The sequence below is a fragment of the Panicum virgatum genome, chromosome 3K, assembly GCF_016808335.1.
Source record: "Panicum virgatum strain AP13 chromosome 3K, P.virgatum_v5, whole genome shotgun sequence".
NCBI classification, from domain to species: Eukaryota; Viridiplantae; Streptophyta; class Magnoliopsida; order Poales; family Poaceae; genus Panicum; species Panicum virgatum.
Window position 1 is genome coordinate 31,685,300 of NC_053138.1, and position 17,076 is coordinate 31,702,375.

Below are 17,076 nucleotides of genomic sequence, written 5' to 3' on the forward strand. Positions count from 1 at the left end.
GCCCAATCCTCACCGGAGCACCCTCGCCGTCGCTTGCCTCCACCGCCGAGCCGCCCTGCTCCATCGAGCCGCCGCCTTCGAGCCCCTCCCCGCAACCCTAGACCACCTAGAGGTGCGCCTTGAACCCGTGAAGCTCACGCACCCCTCCACCCTCGCCGCCGGTGAGCCCCTCGCCGGGAAACCGCCGGTCAAACCCGCGCTCCCCCTCTGACCCGACCCGAGGACCTCGGGTTTGAAATTCCAGAGAACCCGGGGGGTTATTTGAATAGGCCTAGACTCAGATGAATAGTGCATTAGGGACTGCTTTGTAATGATTTTCAGTGAACTTTGAAATTCAATATCAATTCGTACAAAATTCGTAAAATAGCAAATCTTGATGTTTTGGAATCCTCTTGAAGAGATCTATGCAGTAGAACCATAATATGTTAGGCTTTAGTTGCAAGTTTTTGCTGTAGATTTTGATTTGTGTTTCTAGTGCATAAATATTAGTTGATTTCATCTTTTTCTTAACTACTGCATAAAGCCATGTCTTGCAGTGAAACTTTTATGGTAGTTTACTCATGTAACACTAGCTTTTCTATAAACATTTCATGATCAGTTCTCTTGTGTAGCTATTTATTTGATTTAATCCTTGTTTAATAGACTTTATTTATGATAAATAGTTTCTGTTCTTGATAAATCCTGTAATTATTCCTGAGTGTTCATCTGGAGTATATTAGCTTGTCCAGGAAGTTTGAGCTTCATTTCATGGCTAGATCAGGGGCTAAAAATAAATCTTGCTAATCTGTTGTCTGTTTTGTTTATTTTCTCATATTTATTTATTTATAGATAAAATCATGAAAAATTCACAGTTGGTAGTTTATTTCTTTGTTGACCTACTGTTAAATTTTGATCTTCTGTTTTGCTTTAGTTTGACCTGTATAATTCAAACTTATTCTAGGTGTTATCTGAATGAATGTTTTGTTGTGAATAAATGGCTACATATTTTGGCATGATATTTACAGGGTAGCTTAATCTGTTCATTTTATGTTTAGGGTAAATTTTGCTAAATTTATTTCTGTTTGTGCTTTGAGTTATTTATTTATTTGCAAACCATGACTTATTTGTTATAGGAAATCACCCCACTTGTTTATGAAGTTAGTGAACTTCATCTGTGCTGTTGGTCATGATGCCTTGTGTAGTTAGATTTGTTGTTTAACTACTCTATAAACGATTGCCCATGTGTGTTTATAATGTTGTTCTTGCATTACATATAGATACGACTACCTTGTCAGACGGGACGTACGAGCTGATCCCGGAGCCTGACGGAGGTGATCTCGAAGCTCAAGTAAACACTGCGGAACTAACTGAAGCCCCGAACCAAAGTTCAGAAGAGCCTAGGGCTGAAATAGTTAGCAACTACCGAGAAGGCAAGCCCCGGACATAACCTATATTTCAAATTATTATCATTTACTGTCATTATTTACTTGTGCATTTACAGTTCTTAGGATTTGAATTGAAACCCTAGATGCATGATCCTAGGAACCTATGTACTGAACACTAGACTTGAGTTCGACTACTTGCTAAGCTTATAGGACCGGTAAAAGTCGAGTGATTGCCTGTCACTCGCGAGCTTTATAGGTATTGCTTGTTTACTTCTGTTATCAATATAAGGACGACGGACGGGGTTGTGATCGATATCATGACTTGATGTGAGACCCCGTCTGTGTTGATGAACTTGCTAAGGTCGCGGTGTGTGGTAGCGATGGTTAAGTTTTTGAAAGTACTAGCCACATGCCGTCAATATGGTACGCGGCAAGCCTAGTAGCCGATTGGACCGGGGAGTGGATATACCTGACACTCTCTCTTAGGGATAGGTTTTATTTTTATGTTGCGCAACACTGCGACTTCTAGGGACAAGGGTGGACCTCGTAGAAGGGTGGACCTTGGAGCCCTGTAGTCGGAGAGAGTGTTCCTATCCACAAGCCGGAAAGAAAGGCAAACGGTTGTTTGGAAACGACCCGACGGTGTTCCAAACGTGTGAGTTAGGTTTTCCTTGCAAGGTTGAATTTCGATTCAGAATCGTCCGCCTCTCACGATGAAATGATACTGCTTGATCCCTTTGCCACACAGAGTAATAAGAGCAACAATATTATTTATCAATCTTGATGTTTGCTTAATTTTCTACCATGATTGCATAGTAGTTGCTTACATAAAATGGTTAATCAACTAGAATCTTGAAAGCTAAAACTTGAAAGTAAGGACATACTCTTTATTGCTTTTCAGCAAAAGAAAAACCAGAGCCTCACAAAACCTTGCATAGTCTAGCTAAAGTGGGCTATTTATACCCGTTGGTGGTTAAGTCTTGCTGAGTATTAGAATACTCAGCCTTGCTGTTGAACTTTCTTTCAGGTATGAGTTTTGAGGATCAAATCGCTAGCTTGACCTATCCATGCTCTTTGCCTCCTGGCTGGTCCGTAGAGTGGGATACGTCTTTGGCCGGCAATGACTATGACGAGTGATACTATGCTTGGGCTAGTCTGGTATCCTTTTGCGACGTGTTGTAGCCATCGTGTTTTATCTTCCGCTATCTAAACTCTGAACTTAAGTTATGGCTTGTATAACTGCTTTACTACGTTTGGTCTTGTATTAATGCTTTAGAACTGGTTTGTAATAACTTCTATGCCTGTGATGTAAAAATTGTGGTTGTAATATCTCTGGACTCGCCTTCGTGCGGGGTATGCTTGTTCGATCCGAGAACCGGTGGTTGCATCGGGACGTTACCCGACAGACCAAGAATTGTTCCGTTTGAAGTGCGTTTGAGCCGGTGTTGCCTTTATGGTGATGGTCTGCGCACTTGAGCCGGGATAATTTAGGCGGTTCTGCCACACCCTGCTTGCGCGCCAGAGGCGCTGCCGCGCGCCATCAGCGCCGCCGCCCCCTGCTCGCCGTGGAGCCCCCTCCTCCGGCCTCCCTCGGCCCGAACCGACCCGCCCACAAGCTTCCTCACGCCCCACCGGTGCTCCTCGGCCCGAGCCCGCCCCGAATCGGCCGCCGGAACCTCGCCGTGGTCGCTCACTGCCGCCGCCGCCGGCCGCCTGCTCCCATCGCCGGCCCTCCTCCGATCACCCCGGCATCAACTGAGGCCACCCAGAGGTAGCTATCGAGTCTCTCATGCTCCCCCACCTCTCCCTCGCCGCCGGGAAGCACCCCATCGCCGGAATCGAGCTCCTGAGCCTCCTCTGTGCCAAAAATCGCGACCAGGGACCTTGAGCGAGAATTAGAACTTTTCCAGGGGCCTATCTGCACACACCAAGACTCAGATAAATAGTGTCGCGCTGGACCTTTTTGAAATTTTTGGCTGAAACTTTGGAAAATCGTAGTAAATCATAGAAAATCAGAAAAATACAAACTAAAATTTGTTGGATTCCTTGTTCTAAGATCTACAACTTTACTTACAGGTTGATCTTCAATTTCTAAATAGTTTTTGCTCTATTTTAAATGTTATTTTAAGTGGTTTCAAGTTTTGAAAATGCTTAGTAAATAGTAGAAAAATGGTAAAAAAGTAAAACCAGTTGGTTTAGTTTTGTTTTGGCATGTAGAACTTAGGAAAAATATTTAACCTGCTGTTTATTTAATGTTTTTATGATGTATTGATTTAATCATGAGTAATGCTTGTTTTAGCTTTTTTATTTAATATCTGTGATTCGGAAAGTCAAAAAATTATGAAATTTATGCAATTTATGCAATATCTTACTCTTTGCATGTTTAGTTCACTGTAAAAATTTCAGAACTAGAATCTATGTGCATGTGTGAAAATCTATTTTTGGTTCAGTTTGTGTTGTTGAGGATAAAATAAATGCTTTATGTTATCAATAAATGTTGGTTAATTGTTTTTACACTTCTTCTTTGTAGCTTATCATGTTGGTAAAATTTAGTTACCAGTTTATGATTGCAAGTTAAGTTTTCACTTTTTGTTTGGTTCCTAGTGTTAGTTTTCCTTGTATGCAGTTACTAGGAAATGCTTTGTTGCGTGTTAACTCATTTGAGATCATATGTGGTTTGCTTTATATTGCTTGGTTCAGTTTACATTTCAGGTGGTTGCATTTAGAATCAGAATATGGGTTGCTTTCATATCGCTTGGTTCTATGTGCTTTTTAGTTGAATAGAAGTCCCAAGTTATTTCCATCTTGCTTATGTTGGTTGGTTAAGCTAAATGAAAACCTTAGTGTGTTCTCTTGCTCATACTTGCTAGTTAATGAAGTTCTAGTCTAACCTTTCCTGCTTTACGCTGTGTCTTAGCTTTTCCAAAATAAGTTTATGTAATGCTTTTTTGGAAGCGAAACACTTTATTTATATCATCTGCTAGTTGTGTATCATGCTTGCTGTACTTTCTATCTCTACGGTAGACTTGTGTGATGTTTAATTAACCTTCACTTCTTTAGATGCTCATGCCATGCAATAGCGACCTTGTGCTTATCTTGCTTGCCCTTTTCGATGCATTGTCCATGCATTCAGACATCCGCATTGTTGCATCTCATTTAGGTACGCTAGATGTGTGACGTGTGGAGCTGAAGGGTGATGTTGGAGTCGATCCAGAAGATGGTGTACTGATGAACCGATCCAGAAGATGGAAGGACCGACTAAAGTGTAAGCTAGGGCCGGAGATGCTATCAAGCCAGTGCAAGCTAACTAACTTAGTGTTAATCCCAGGCAAGCCCCGGAGCATAACCCTTAATTTCGGTATTCAATGTTTATTATATAATTATTGTGCATTTACGTTTCTAGGAGTTGATTGGAACCATAGATGCATGATCCCTAGGTTTCCTCAGTTACTCTACTAGTGTGCAGGTCGTTAGTACTGCCATGCTTAATTAGGACTCGGTAGAAGTCGAGTGATTCCTGTCACTCGCGAGCTATAGGTCCTTGTTACTTATGGCAAAGTGGTTTGAGAATGAATCTGTGAGAAAAGAAGAATGGAAACCGGGCGGAGAGGAATTGGATTATGGATATGGAATGTATGGAAAGTGGACCTCCTCCTGTGTCGATTGAGGACCGTACCATTGTTGGCACATTGATCGAGGATTGAATAGTACTAACCACATGCCAGAAGTAGGAGGTAGTCGAAACCGGTAAGCCAATTACCTGATTTGCAACGATACTTTGAACTGCGACCTGCTACTCTGGGAGTGGAATGATGGCGGGTGATGGAATGTATGTCGCCTTCGGGTTCTCTGGGAGTTCGTCGTGAGGGGCCCATTCATCCGGGTTTTGGCAGGCGTGGTTCAGACGTCGGGGTAATGATGGAAACAATTGACATATGTGGTCCGGCGTGGCTGCACGTGTCGTGTGAGTTAGGTCCACCTTGCAAGGTTAAATCGGATCGATTCGCCGTAACTCGCGGTTATGAGAGCCTTGATCTCTCTGTCACATCGTAGTAAACAAGTGGAACGAGAATGGCAATGTGATGAGATATGTTTATGATACTCTTGGAAAATATAATGTGATCAACCATGCTTGCTTTAGATGTCAGGCAAATCTAGTTGGTGCTTGATAAACTTAAATTGAGCTAAAATATTAAAAGTAAGGATCCAGTATTAGTAACTTTTCAGCAAAACAAACTCCAGAGCCAAAAAGCCTTGCATGTCTAGATAATGGGCTAAGTATACCCTCAGTCGGGTAAGCCTTGCTGAGTATTAGTATACTCAGGGTTTGTTGTTACCTTGTTTTCAGGTATTTATTGTTGGTGGAAGCTGACCAGGATTCACGTCGGTGGGCTCGATGTGACATCCTCCCGACTTCGTAGATCTCGTGGTTTTCAAACTGAACTTCCTTTCTAAATTTCCACTGCACTTTTAACTCTAATAACTTTTATTTAAACTTAATTGTAATACTTTTCTTTGTAAACTTAATTTTGAGAACATTAGTCTGCTTGTAATCATCTGTGCTCGCCTTCGGGTGAGACTTCTGGTGTTTTCGATCCTAAACGCAGCAGGCTGCCGGATTACACCGTTTTAAGTGCGCGGTGGCTTGATTAATACTTAAAATGATAGTTAGCGCACTTAAGCCGGTTTAATTTGGGCGGTTCTGCTACAGCTCCCAAGAAGACGATGAAGATCGACGGACATCCTTTCGCCACGAACATGGTTGATGTGGCCAGAGATGAAGGTTCTTCTCAAGCTAAGATTCTGACGTCATCATCGGCCAAGAAATCTGGAGCTGTTGATCCTAAAGCGCAGATAGTGGCCGATGAGGTCAAAGGAAAGGGTTCGATGCGGGATGTTGAACGTTCATCGGCACCACATAGACATGTAACGTCTCAAATGCTGTTGAATAAGTTTTAGCGTGATCGTGAAAGGCGGCAGCGTAGAGAAGAAGAGGAGTGATGCGAGCAAGATCATTGGAGGTGTCCTTTCTTTGTCTACTGCTGGGAAGAAGGGTTGACATTACCATCGGCATATGATTGTTCCGAATGCAATGGTCAAGGCAGCCGATCATATAAAAGGTCACGTCATGAGTCCTATCGGCGTGAGCGCACTCCTGTACATGATCGGCTAGGAAAAATGGTATCGGTGCATGATCGACTGGGGGGCAGGACAATGCTACATGATCCTGCTGGGAGAAGAGTGCCTGTACACGATCGGCTAGAACAGGTGGCCGATGACAGAGTACAAGATGATCAGCCGATGCGGAGAGATCCAGAACTTGAGCCTGATCGCACGGATCAATCTCAATGGTGCCCAGGAGGTTTGACCAGGTCTCAAAAGCGACGTGTTCAGAGGTTACGCCAGCTGGAGATCATTGAAGAAGAGCAAGAACAGACTCTGAACAAGAAAGGAGTCAAATCACAAGTCTGGCGTATCAAGGCTAAGGCCGATGGTGAATCGGCCAGTAACAGTTCCACACCGATCCAAGCAGTCGGTTCTTCAGAAAGTTCCTGATGGATGAGTTCCTAGAGGAGGAAGAGAAGTTGGGGCATGGGTTTACGTCGGCTGATTTACTAGAGGAAATTGACATCGGAGATGGTGATAGACCGAGGCCGACGTTTATTAGCGCCAACTTGGATCCCAAATACAAGCAGGAACTGAAAAGTTTATTAAGAGAGTACAAAGATTGCTTTGCTTGGAAATATTATGAGATGTCTGGCTTGGATAGATCTATTGTGGAACATCGTTTGCCTATAAAACCGGAATATCGGCCATATCAACAAGGAGCGAGGCGATATAATCATAAGATTTTGCCAGATATAAAGGCCGAGACTACATGGTTAATTGAAGCTAATTTTATTCGGCAGTGTCGTTATGCCGAATGAATTTCTAATGTGGTTCTTGTTTACAAGAAGAATGGCAAACTACGAGTGTGCATTGATTTCAGGGATCTCAACAAAGCTACGCCGATGGATGGTTACCCTATGCCAATAGCTGATATGTTGGTAGATGCTGCTGCTAGGCACAAAGTGATCAGTTTTATGGATGGCAATGCAAGATACAATCAGATTTTTATGGCAGAAGAAGATATCCACAAGACTGCGTTCAGATGTCCATGACACCTTGGTTTATTCGAGTGGGTAGTCATGACCTTCGGATTAAAAAATGCCGGTGCTACGTACCAGAGAGCCATGAATTATATTTTTCATGAACTCATCGGCAAAATTGTGGAGATATACATTGATGACGTGGTTGTGAAGTCAAGGGGGCACCAAGAACATTTGGTCGATCTGCGTAGAGCTCTGGAATGAACCAGGAGACATGGTTTGAAGATGAATCCAAACAAGTGTGCTTTTGGCGTATCAGCTGGCCAATTCTTGGGTTTTATGGTACATGAACGAGGAATTGAAATTAGTCAGAAGACTATATCAGTTATCGACAAAGTTGAAGCCCCTACAATGAAGGTTGAACTTCAGTCATTGATCGGCAAGATTAATTTTATTCGAAGATTTATATCTAATATGTCGGGAAAAATTCGGCCGTTCAATTCTTTACTGAAGTCGAAGGCCGATCAGAAATTTGTATGGAGAGAGGAACATCAGAAGGCATTGGATGAAATCAAACATTATCTGGTAAATCCTCCGGTGTTGGTTCCTCCCCAAAAGCACAATCCGTTTAAATTGTATTTATCGGCTGATGAACGTGCTATCGGATCTGCCCTTATTCAAGAATTTGAAGGAAAAGAAAGAGCTATTTATTTTGTGAGCAGAAGGTTGCTGGATGCTGAAACCAGGTATTCTCCTATCGAGAGATTGTGTCTTTGCTTATACTTCTCCTGTACCAAGCTTAGACATTATTTATTATCGGCTGAATGTGTTGTTGTGAGCAAAGATGACGTTATTAGATATATGCTCTCATTGCCGATTTTAAAAGGAAGAATAGGGAAATGGACTTTGGCATTGTCAGAATTTGGTTTGAGATATGAATCGGCTAAAGCAGTTAAGGGTCAAGCCGTAGCCGATTTTATTGTGCAATATTATGAACCAGAACTAAACATGGTAGATCTTGTTCCTTGGACTTTATTCTTTGATGGATCTTCATGTGGAAATGGTTCTGGAATTGGTGTGGTGCTGATTTCCCCTCAGGGGGCAAATTTTGAGTTCTCATTTTCGATTGAAGCCTCTGCAACCAATAATCAAGCTGAGTATCGTGCTATTCTCAAGGGAATTCAATTACTTCGAGAGATCAAAGCCGATGCTGTTGAGATTTTTGGAGATTCTATGCTGGTGATTAATCAGTTAGTTGGGGAGTACGAATGCAAAGATGATATTTTGCAGTTATATCATAAAAAATGTCTCCGGCTGCTGAAAGAATTCAAGAAGGTAACCATCGAGCATGTTCCCAAATTTTATAACAGTGATGCAAATCGGCTGGCTCAACATGCTTCAGGATATCGGCCAATGGAAGGAATAATGGCCTTGGAATTAACAGTCGATGATTGGAGGAAAGAGATTATTGATTATTTAAAAGATTCATCCAAGAAAGTGAAGAGAAAAATCAGATTCCAAGCAATCAAGTATGTATTGTTGGAGGAAGATTTATATTATCGGACGATTGATGGAGTTTTGCTCAAATGCATCGATAAAGAAGAAGCTAAGGTATTAATGGGAGAAATTCATGAAGGGGTCTGTGGATCCCATCAATCGGCTTATAAGATGAAAAGGGTGATCAGAAGGAACGGATATTTTTGGCAGACGATACTGGAAGATTGCTTCATATATTACAGAGGGTGCCAAGAATCTCAGAAGTTTGGGAGCGTGCAAAGAGTTCCTGCGTCAGCCATGAATCCCATAATCAACCCGTGGCCGTTTAGAGGATGGGGAATTGATTTGATCGGCCAGATACATCCTCCATCCAGTAAAAATCATAAGTTTATCTTGGTGGCTAATGATTATTTCACCAAGTGGGTTGAAGCAATTCCTCTGAAAAATGTTACATCAAAGGAGATGATTGAATTCGTCAAAGAACATATTATCTATCGGTTTGGTATTCCACAGACCATTACGACCGATCAGGGTACTATGTTTACGTCAGATGAATTTGCTACTAGAATGGGGATTAAATTGCTGAATTCTTCTCCATATTATGCCCAAGCTAACGGTCAGGCAGAAGCATCTAATAAAGGGGTCATCAAATTGATCAAGAGAAAGATTGATGAATATCCTAGAAAGTGGCATACTGTGCTTCATGAGGCTTTATAGGCATACAGAATGGCTTGTCATTGTGCTACAAAGGTGTCTCCATATCATTTGGTATACGGACATGAAGCTGTTCTCCCATGGGAGTTGAAACTTGATTCACGGCGTGTCACGTTTCAGAATCAATTGACGGCCGATGCGTATTCTGCTCTGATGAAAGATGAATTAGAGGATTTGGCTGGTCATCGACTGAAGGTTCTTATAAATATTGAGGCAAATAAAGCCAGAGTTGGCCGATGGTATGATAAAAAAGTAAAAGCCAAGACCTTTGAGTAAGGGGAATTGGTTTGGAAGTTGATACTGCCGATAGGAACAAAAAGTTCAAAATTCGGCAAATGGTCGCCAACGTGGGAAGGACCATTCAGAGTAAACAGATGTGTTCCTGGCAATGCTTATATTTTAGAGACACTCGAAGGGGAAGAGTATTCTAGAGCTCTTAACGGAAAATATTTGAAGAAGTATTACCCTAGCGTTTGGGTGGATGGATAGCCGATTAATTGAATTATCGGTTGAATTGTTATGGCCGACACGATATGTGTCGCCCTTAGTGCAAAAAATCTACACAATCTAGATTGTTCAAATTTGGGTCAGAGCTGGTTTTTTGCCACGACAATTGGGAAATTGCAATAGAAATTGGCAAGAAAAAGGAGATATTTCATTAATAGTACTGTTTACAGAGGGGCCGATCTGAGGATCTGGCCGATACAGTAAAAGATTATTTCTAGGAGGATGCTACTCCTAGAAATCTAATCATCGGCAAAGACGTTGCCGATGACCGCCTCTATGTTGACATTTTTGGAGATAGCGGTGGCTGCCATCTCCATGTCGTCGGCGAGCTCCTCGAAGGCCCACCAGTTTTCGCTGCCCAGCGGGAAGTGGAATGGTTCGACCTGTAGGAGATCGTGACCGGTCTCGAACTGGGCTATGGCGAGGGCTACGGCGGCGCCACGGCGAACCCCATGTCCGGCGACCTCCCGGATGCGGTTGGGGATGTCCTGCAGACGGGCGGCGACTGTGTCGCCGCGCGCGTTCACCGACTCGGTGGCGGTGGCTGCTGCGGCGTGGAGGGTTTGAACCTGCGACTCCAGGACTGAAGCAAGATGTCAGAAAAGGAGTCAGAAAAATAGGAGAGAGCAATGCTTCGGAAGGGGCGACTTACAAGCAACCCTGGAGTCGGCGGCGGTGAGCTGGACCTGGAGGGTTGCCCGATCGGATTGCGCCGCCTACAGTTCGGCGGCAAGGAACTGAGACCAGATGGTCTCCTGGGAGTAATTCTGCCGAGCTTCATCTTTCTCGTGAAGGAGCTGGCGAATGTACTCCTTGGTGCTCTCAGGAACACCAGGGAAAGGGGGTCCCTCCGAGTTGGAGGAACCAGAAGAAGCATTGTCACTTTACAGAAAAGAGGCAGAAAAGTTAGAGATCAAAGTTGAACTAAAGCATGGCAATCCGAAGACGGAAGAAAGAGGGGCTTACTCCACGCGACGACGGATCACCGGCGGGGCATTGGAAGGACCCTCATCGGGGCGCTTGGAGCCCGCCATTGCTACAGGAAGACCTAGGGTTTTTGCTGGAGAAAGAAGAAAGGAGGCTCTGTAGCTAATGGAGACTTGTTGCCGATACAAGGACGGAAGGTAATATTTATGGCCCAATCTGTGTAAGTGAAAAGACAAAAGGTGAATCGGCGCGTTAGGTTTGTGCGGATGGAAGGCGAAAGGCCAGGGGCAAAGAAGAGTTTTACCCAGTTGTATGGGGTAAGCCGTGTGCACGGGGTACGAGGAATGGCTTTGATTGCTGGTTGGAGTAATTTCGGAACAAAATAAATTATTCCGAAACTGGGGGCATGTGTTGACACCTTTTTTGACACGTGTCAAGGAAGGTGATTTTTGTGAAGGGAAGGTGGCCGATCTGGAAGAAACCAAAAGATGCACAGGGTTGGAATTGGCCGATGGAGCCCGTCCGATGGGCCAGATGAATATTCTGCGAAGATGTTGCTCCGCCAGCTCTGGTGCTCGGCCGATGGAGAGTTGCCGATGAAGTTAAGGAAGGAGAAGAGGATCCGGACTCTACGAAAATCTTGATGATTCGGTTGTAATATTTTAAGTAGTTTATCTTTTAGATAGTCTTTTCTTTAGGGTCAAGTAATGTTTCGCCATTATCACATCTAAAAACATACTAGATCGGCTTTAGGTTTTGGAGTGACACTTTTGTTATCTCAAGAGCCGTTTTAGATCTATTTTTAGCTTTGTATCATCTAAGTTACACATTCGTAGCTTAGATCTTATCATACACACACGATCGGCTGTCCAAAAGCCGATTTTGTCATCTAGTGTATCGGCTGATCTTGCCGATGCGCTCCTTTACTACGCGCTTGTATTTAATATCTTTTTGTCATCTATAGTATCGGCAAAGCTTGCCGATACGCCCATCTGAGAGATATTCGGAATCCCAGCCGATACGCTCTCGAATTTGACTTTGTTTTCTCCCTTGTCAATTTCAGGTCAAATTGACTGGCACGCTTGGTTGATTTTCCGTGACTCGACGAACACTTGCCCTCGGATTCTAGTGCGTTGATTTTTACGTCAACAATAAAGAATGACCCGAAAGGGCTTTTGTTTAAAAGAACTTTAATGTCATGAAAGGAAGAATATTGCTCTCATACCGCACATTGGAGAAAGGAAAAGATATAACTCAGTTGGGAGGGTTGAAGACTATATCTGAGACCATTTGCAATGAGCTAATGACAATGTCTGTTGCAGTAGGGGGCAAGGTTGTCAGTATCCCATTCTAGATCATAGTTTCTATGATCTTACCAATCCAAAACAGTCCTGATCCCACCTTGTATCTCAATCCTATGTGAAAGTTTAATACAATTCCATGGGATTAGTAGGTACGATCCCAATCCTACCAAAAAAAAAACTTTTCCATGTATATATGTTTTATGTTATGATACAAAGGATCACAATCCTAACAAAACAAAAAACTTTAACATCTCAAATTTGGTAATTTCCATGTATATATGTTTATGTTATGATACATTAGGTGATGCAATAATCAATAAATGGGAACTTAAAAGTATTGAGTTGTGATAAAATACTATTTAGAATTAAGGTGGATTGAAAATAATGTGAATAAGTCCAATCATGTTTACACAAAATCAATACTATGTGCTTGCTGCAACATATTAAATTTTTTTGCAGAAAATATACAATTTGTAAAATATGATAGGATCACGATGCGATGCTATGATTAAAAAAAAACAGTCCTAGCTATGACGGCAAATAAAACTTGGTAGGGGGGCAGTGGCGCAGTGCTACTGTGATTGCTTAAATCCCAAACTAGGAGTAAGTGGGGCCCGCAACAGGAAAGGGCACTCCACGATTTAAATGGGGGCAAACAGGAAGAATATCACCATCTGGAGTACTAAAAAGCCTCGGATATAGATTCCTTTGTTAGGTTCCAGAATGGGGGGAGCTTGGAGGTGGCATGTACGGTAGAGGTCTAAAATTATGAATAGTACCAAAGTTTATGCAAACCACAATCAAGATATTGTGGGGTATAATTTATAACAGCAAGCAGCCCAAGTATTGAGCAAATGAAAAAAAATAACGGCCATACCCATCACTTTGGTCAAGTGTTGGAGATGAGTCATTTAGTGACAGTGTCTTGAACATATCAGCAAGTATAGGACCAAGCTATCATTGGTCCTTCCCTCAGCTGCAGCTTCTCGAGCCCTGATCAGAACATATTGTTACGGTGTAGATATTACATACAAAATGTAGAAATTCTAGGGTAGGCATTCTATTGCATGTATGAGAAGGCCATAATATTTAAAAAATGGAATGCAATGCTAATTCTTGACCAAAGTGAAACATAAAGATACTTACGTTAAGTTGGCAGCTCGTCCTCCTCGAACCCACCTTGGGCGATCTGAATACATGGAACTCTGCCGAACATGTGTTTGAGTTGCATGTTCTGATCTCTGGCCGCGGCGACTGCAAAAAGATATAAAAAATTTCACTGACAGCCATACATCTAATTCAATTTTTATTTAGGAGGTAAGCAGCGCCTGCTCTTCCTAGAATGGGAGAGCAGAAGTTTAGGAAGGGTAACAAAAGCTAAAACTGGAAAACAGAGAGAGCAGTCAGACCAAGAACACGAAGCCAAGTTTGGCCCTGTTTGGTTTCAAGTAGGAAGTAGCATAATTTACTGTAGCTCATTTTGACCACTAATTAGGTATATTAAATCTAAGTAATTTACAAAACCAACTCCAGAACTTTGTGCTACTTCATGAGACGAATCTAGTGTGGCATTTGACGTATGATTAGACGATGTTTACTGTAGCTAATCGTGAATTAATTAGAATCATTAGATTCGTCGCAAAAAGTTATGTCCATTTGTGAAAAAATTTTACAAATAAACTTTATTTAGTACTTCATGCATACAAGATTTTTTTTCGTGCTCCAAACCAAACAGGGCTTTTATGAGCAGGCAGACATTACAAGGAGCAGTCAAGTCGGAAGAACATTCGGTCCAATAAAATTCCTATTCTTCTTCCCCCAATCCCGGTCACTGGCTGCTACATAGGAATAGAACTGAACAGGTGTCCAGCGAGAGAGGATGCTGGAAGGAGGACGGAGGTCACGCACCCAATTCCACGCGAGGAGGATTCCGCAGTGGGGGTTCCAGATCGCCGGGGCCCACTCTGCTCCCTGTCACGCCGCTCCCTCTTACGGCGCTCCCTCATCCACAGATGCCGCTGCCTAATCGCCGCATATTCTGGGGTGAAGGGAAGAAAGTAATTAAGGTTTGAAAAAGATTAGAGTTTGAGAGACAAAAATAATGTGATTTTTTATGTTGATTTGATTGGGAAGTGGGGAAGGAGCAAACGATGTGCAATGTGGCCAGCGGGGAGAGCCGCTATGGCCGCCGAGAGCCGTCCCGCGTGGGCCTCCACTTCTCCCCAATCTCGTCGGCCACTCCCGCCGTGAGCCGTCCCACAGCAGCCGGAGGACTAAGGCCGCGCACAGGCGCTGCGAGAAGGTGGCGGGTGGTAGAGGGAGGAGGGGGCGGCGGCGCCCCTGCTACTAGCCAGCGCTGCTCGCAGGCCGACGCCGCCGTGCGCTCGCGGGCCCAGCTGCCGCCCGCTGGGACGCGTGCCGCGCTGACTGCCCCCGCCGTGTGCTGCCTCCAGGAGGGGCGGCGGGGCTCGTGGCCGTCCAGCTCACCGCTGCGTTGAGCTCGCCTGGGAAGATGAAAGAGGACTCGGATTGGGTGACATGGGGGCATGTCACAATGTGACATAGGGCGTGTTTGGTAACAGGGGCGGGCTCAGGATTTCAACAATGGGTATTCAAAATTAGGAAGGACAAAAATATTTTTCACATCCAAGGATTTAAGGCACACAAGTGACCATAACTTAAAATTGTTCAACATAGATATGCACTAAATGATCAACATATCATGTGGGAATAGAACAACAAATGATAAGAAAACTTACAATTCATATATTAACTTTTTGATCCTTGCTACTTTGGAAAGAAGCGATGATGTCCTTATCTTTAACTTGCAAGAATAATTCCCTTTCAATGAATGTAGCCAAGCAATCATTCAAATATTTCTATCCCATCTTGGTTCTCAAATTGTTTCTCATAAAATTCATAGCAGAAAAGATCCTCTCAACCCCAGCTGTTGTAATAGGGAGGACTAGCACCAATTTCAGCAGTTTGTAAACAATTGGATACCGAGAACAATTATCGATTTTAACTAACATCATAGACAAATATGCTAGACTTCTCAAATTGGTGAAGTTTTCAACATTCCTCACATCATTGATATAGTGGTTCATCATTCCTCACAATCAGTCACACTTACCGAAAGAATCACTACTTGTCTATTTCACTAGTCTCAAAATTCCGACACTAGAAATTTAGTTTCCGATTGACAACCTTGCATGTGCCTGTGCCCTCTGCTCACTAAGCTCGGTGCTCACCGTGGCCTCCAGTCTCTTGCCCAGTTGCCCACAGCCGCACAGCGGTGGACCGGCCGTCGCCCGTCGGACCAGCGCGCCGCCACCGCCGCAGCCTGCGGCCTGGCTCCGTGCCCCATCGCGGCTCTCCCCAATTGACCGAATCCCCGTGGCCGCATCGGCATGACACACCGTGCACGCCGCGACAGCGACGGCACGATGCCCGCCTAGCGTTGGCTCACTAAAGCCAGCTGCTTGCCTACTCGTCATGCGCTAGGGTTAGAAAGGATTGGAGATTTGGGGGAATCAGGGATATGTGCTGCGCCGAGCACCGAGCCGCACGGTACAGCCTCGTCACGTTCTCACGAAGGGAGTGGGAGGCAGGCCACGGCGCGAATTTGGGCCGGATGGGCAGGTGGAGGCGTGGGAGGTTGGGAGAGCCATCAGTTATGGGCCAAAATTTCAATATTGTTGCTGTGTTCATTCTTTTTTCTTTTTTCCAATACATATGCATGCTATACACTATATATACAAAAAAAATTTGCTCCAAATAATGGGTATTCAACTGAATACCCTTGAATCAAAGTGGGCCCGCCCCTGTTTGGTAAACCATCAAATCAAGTTTACACAAAAAGACGAACGTCCGCATGGAGTACTAAATAAAGTCTATTTGCAAAACCCTTTCAGGGATGAGTGTAACTTTACGAGACGAATCTAATGACGGTAATTAATCGATGATTTGCTACAGTGATGCTACAGTACCATCCTCGAATCACGCGGTCAAAGGCCTCATTAGATTCGTCTCGCGATTTACACGGGGGGTTGTGGAGGTGGTTTTGTAATTAGACTTCATTTGATACGCTAAATTAGCGGTCAAAGCGTGCTACAGTAATTCCATGAAAAAACCAAACACGGCCATAGCCTGCATCTCAGCCCTCTGAAACCAATCCAAGGACTGCCTTCGTTGGGCCCACGCGCTGGCAAATATTCTCCATCAGCGCTAACAGACGGGAGACGGAGCCGTCTGCGCTCGCGTCTCCGCCCCCAATCCCGCGCACTCTTGTTGCCCGCGTCCGGCCGCCGCGATCTAGCTGGAAGGTCGCCGGGACGGCCCGGGCCCGCCGCGAGAAGCTGCCTGCGCGCCTGGCCGCCGGTAGACCGGGCTGCCAACCCGCCGCGGAAAGGGCTCCGCCGGTTGCTCGCGTCGACCGGCCGCACACGAGGAGGGGCGTGCCATGGGAGGCCATGCCGCCACCCGCCACGGAAAGGGCGCTGCCGGTTGCTCGCGCCGGTCGGCAAGCTGGCTGCTTCGCGGGGAGGACGCCATGCGGTGACGGCGACGAGGCGCCCTTCCTCCACGCTGGTGCTGGTGCCTGCTTCTGCTTGCACAATCACGAGGAAGCAGAGCGTGAGCCAAAATCAATCGAAATCGATCAGTGCAAGTGCA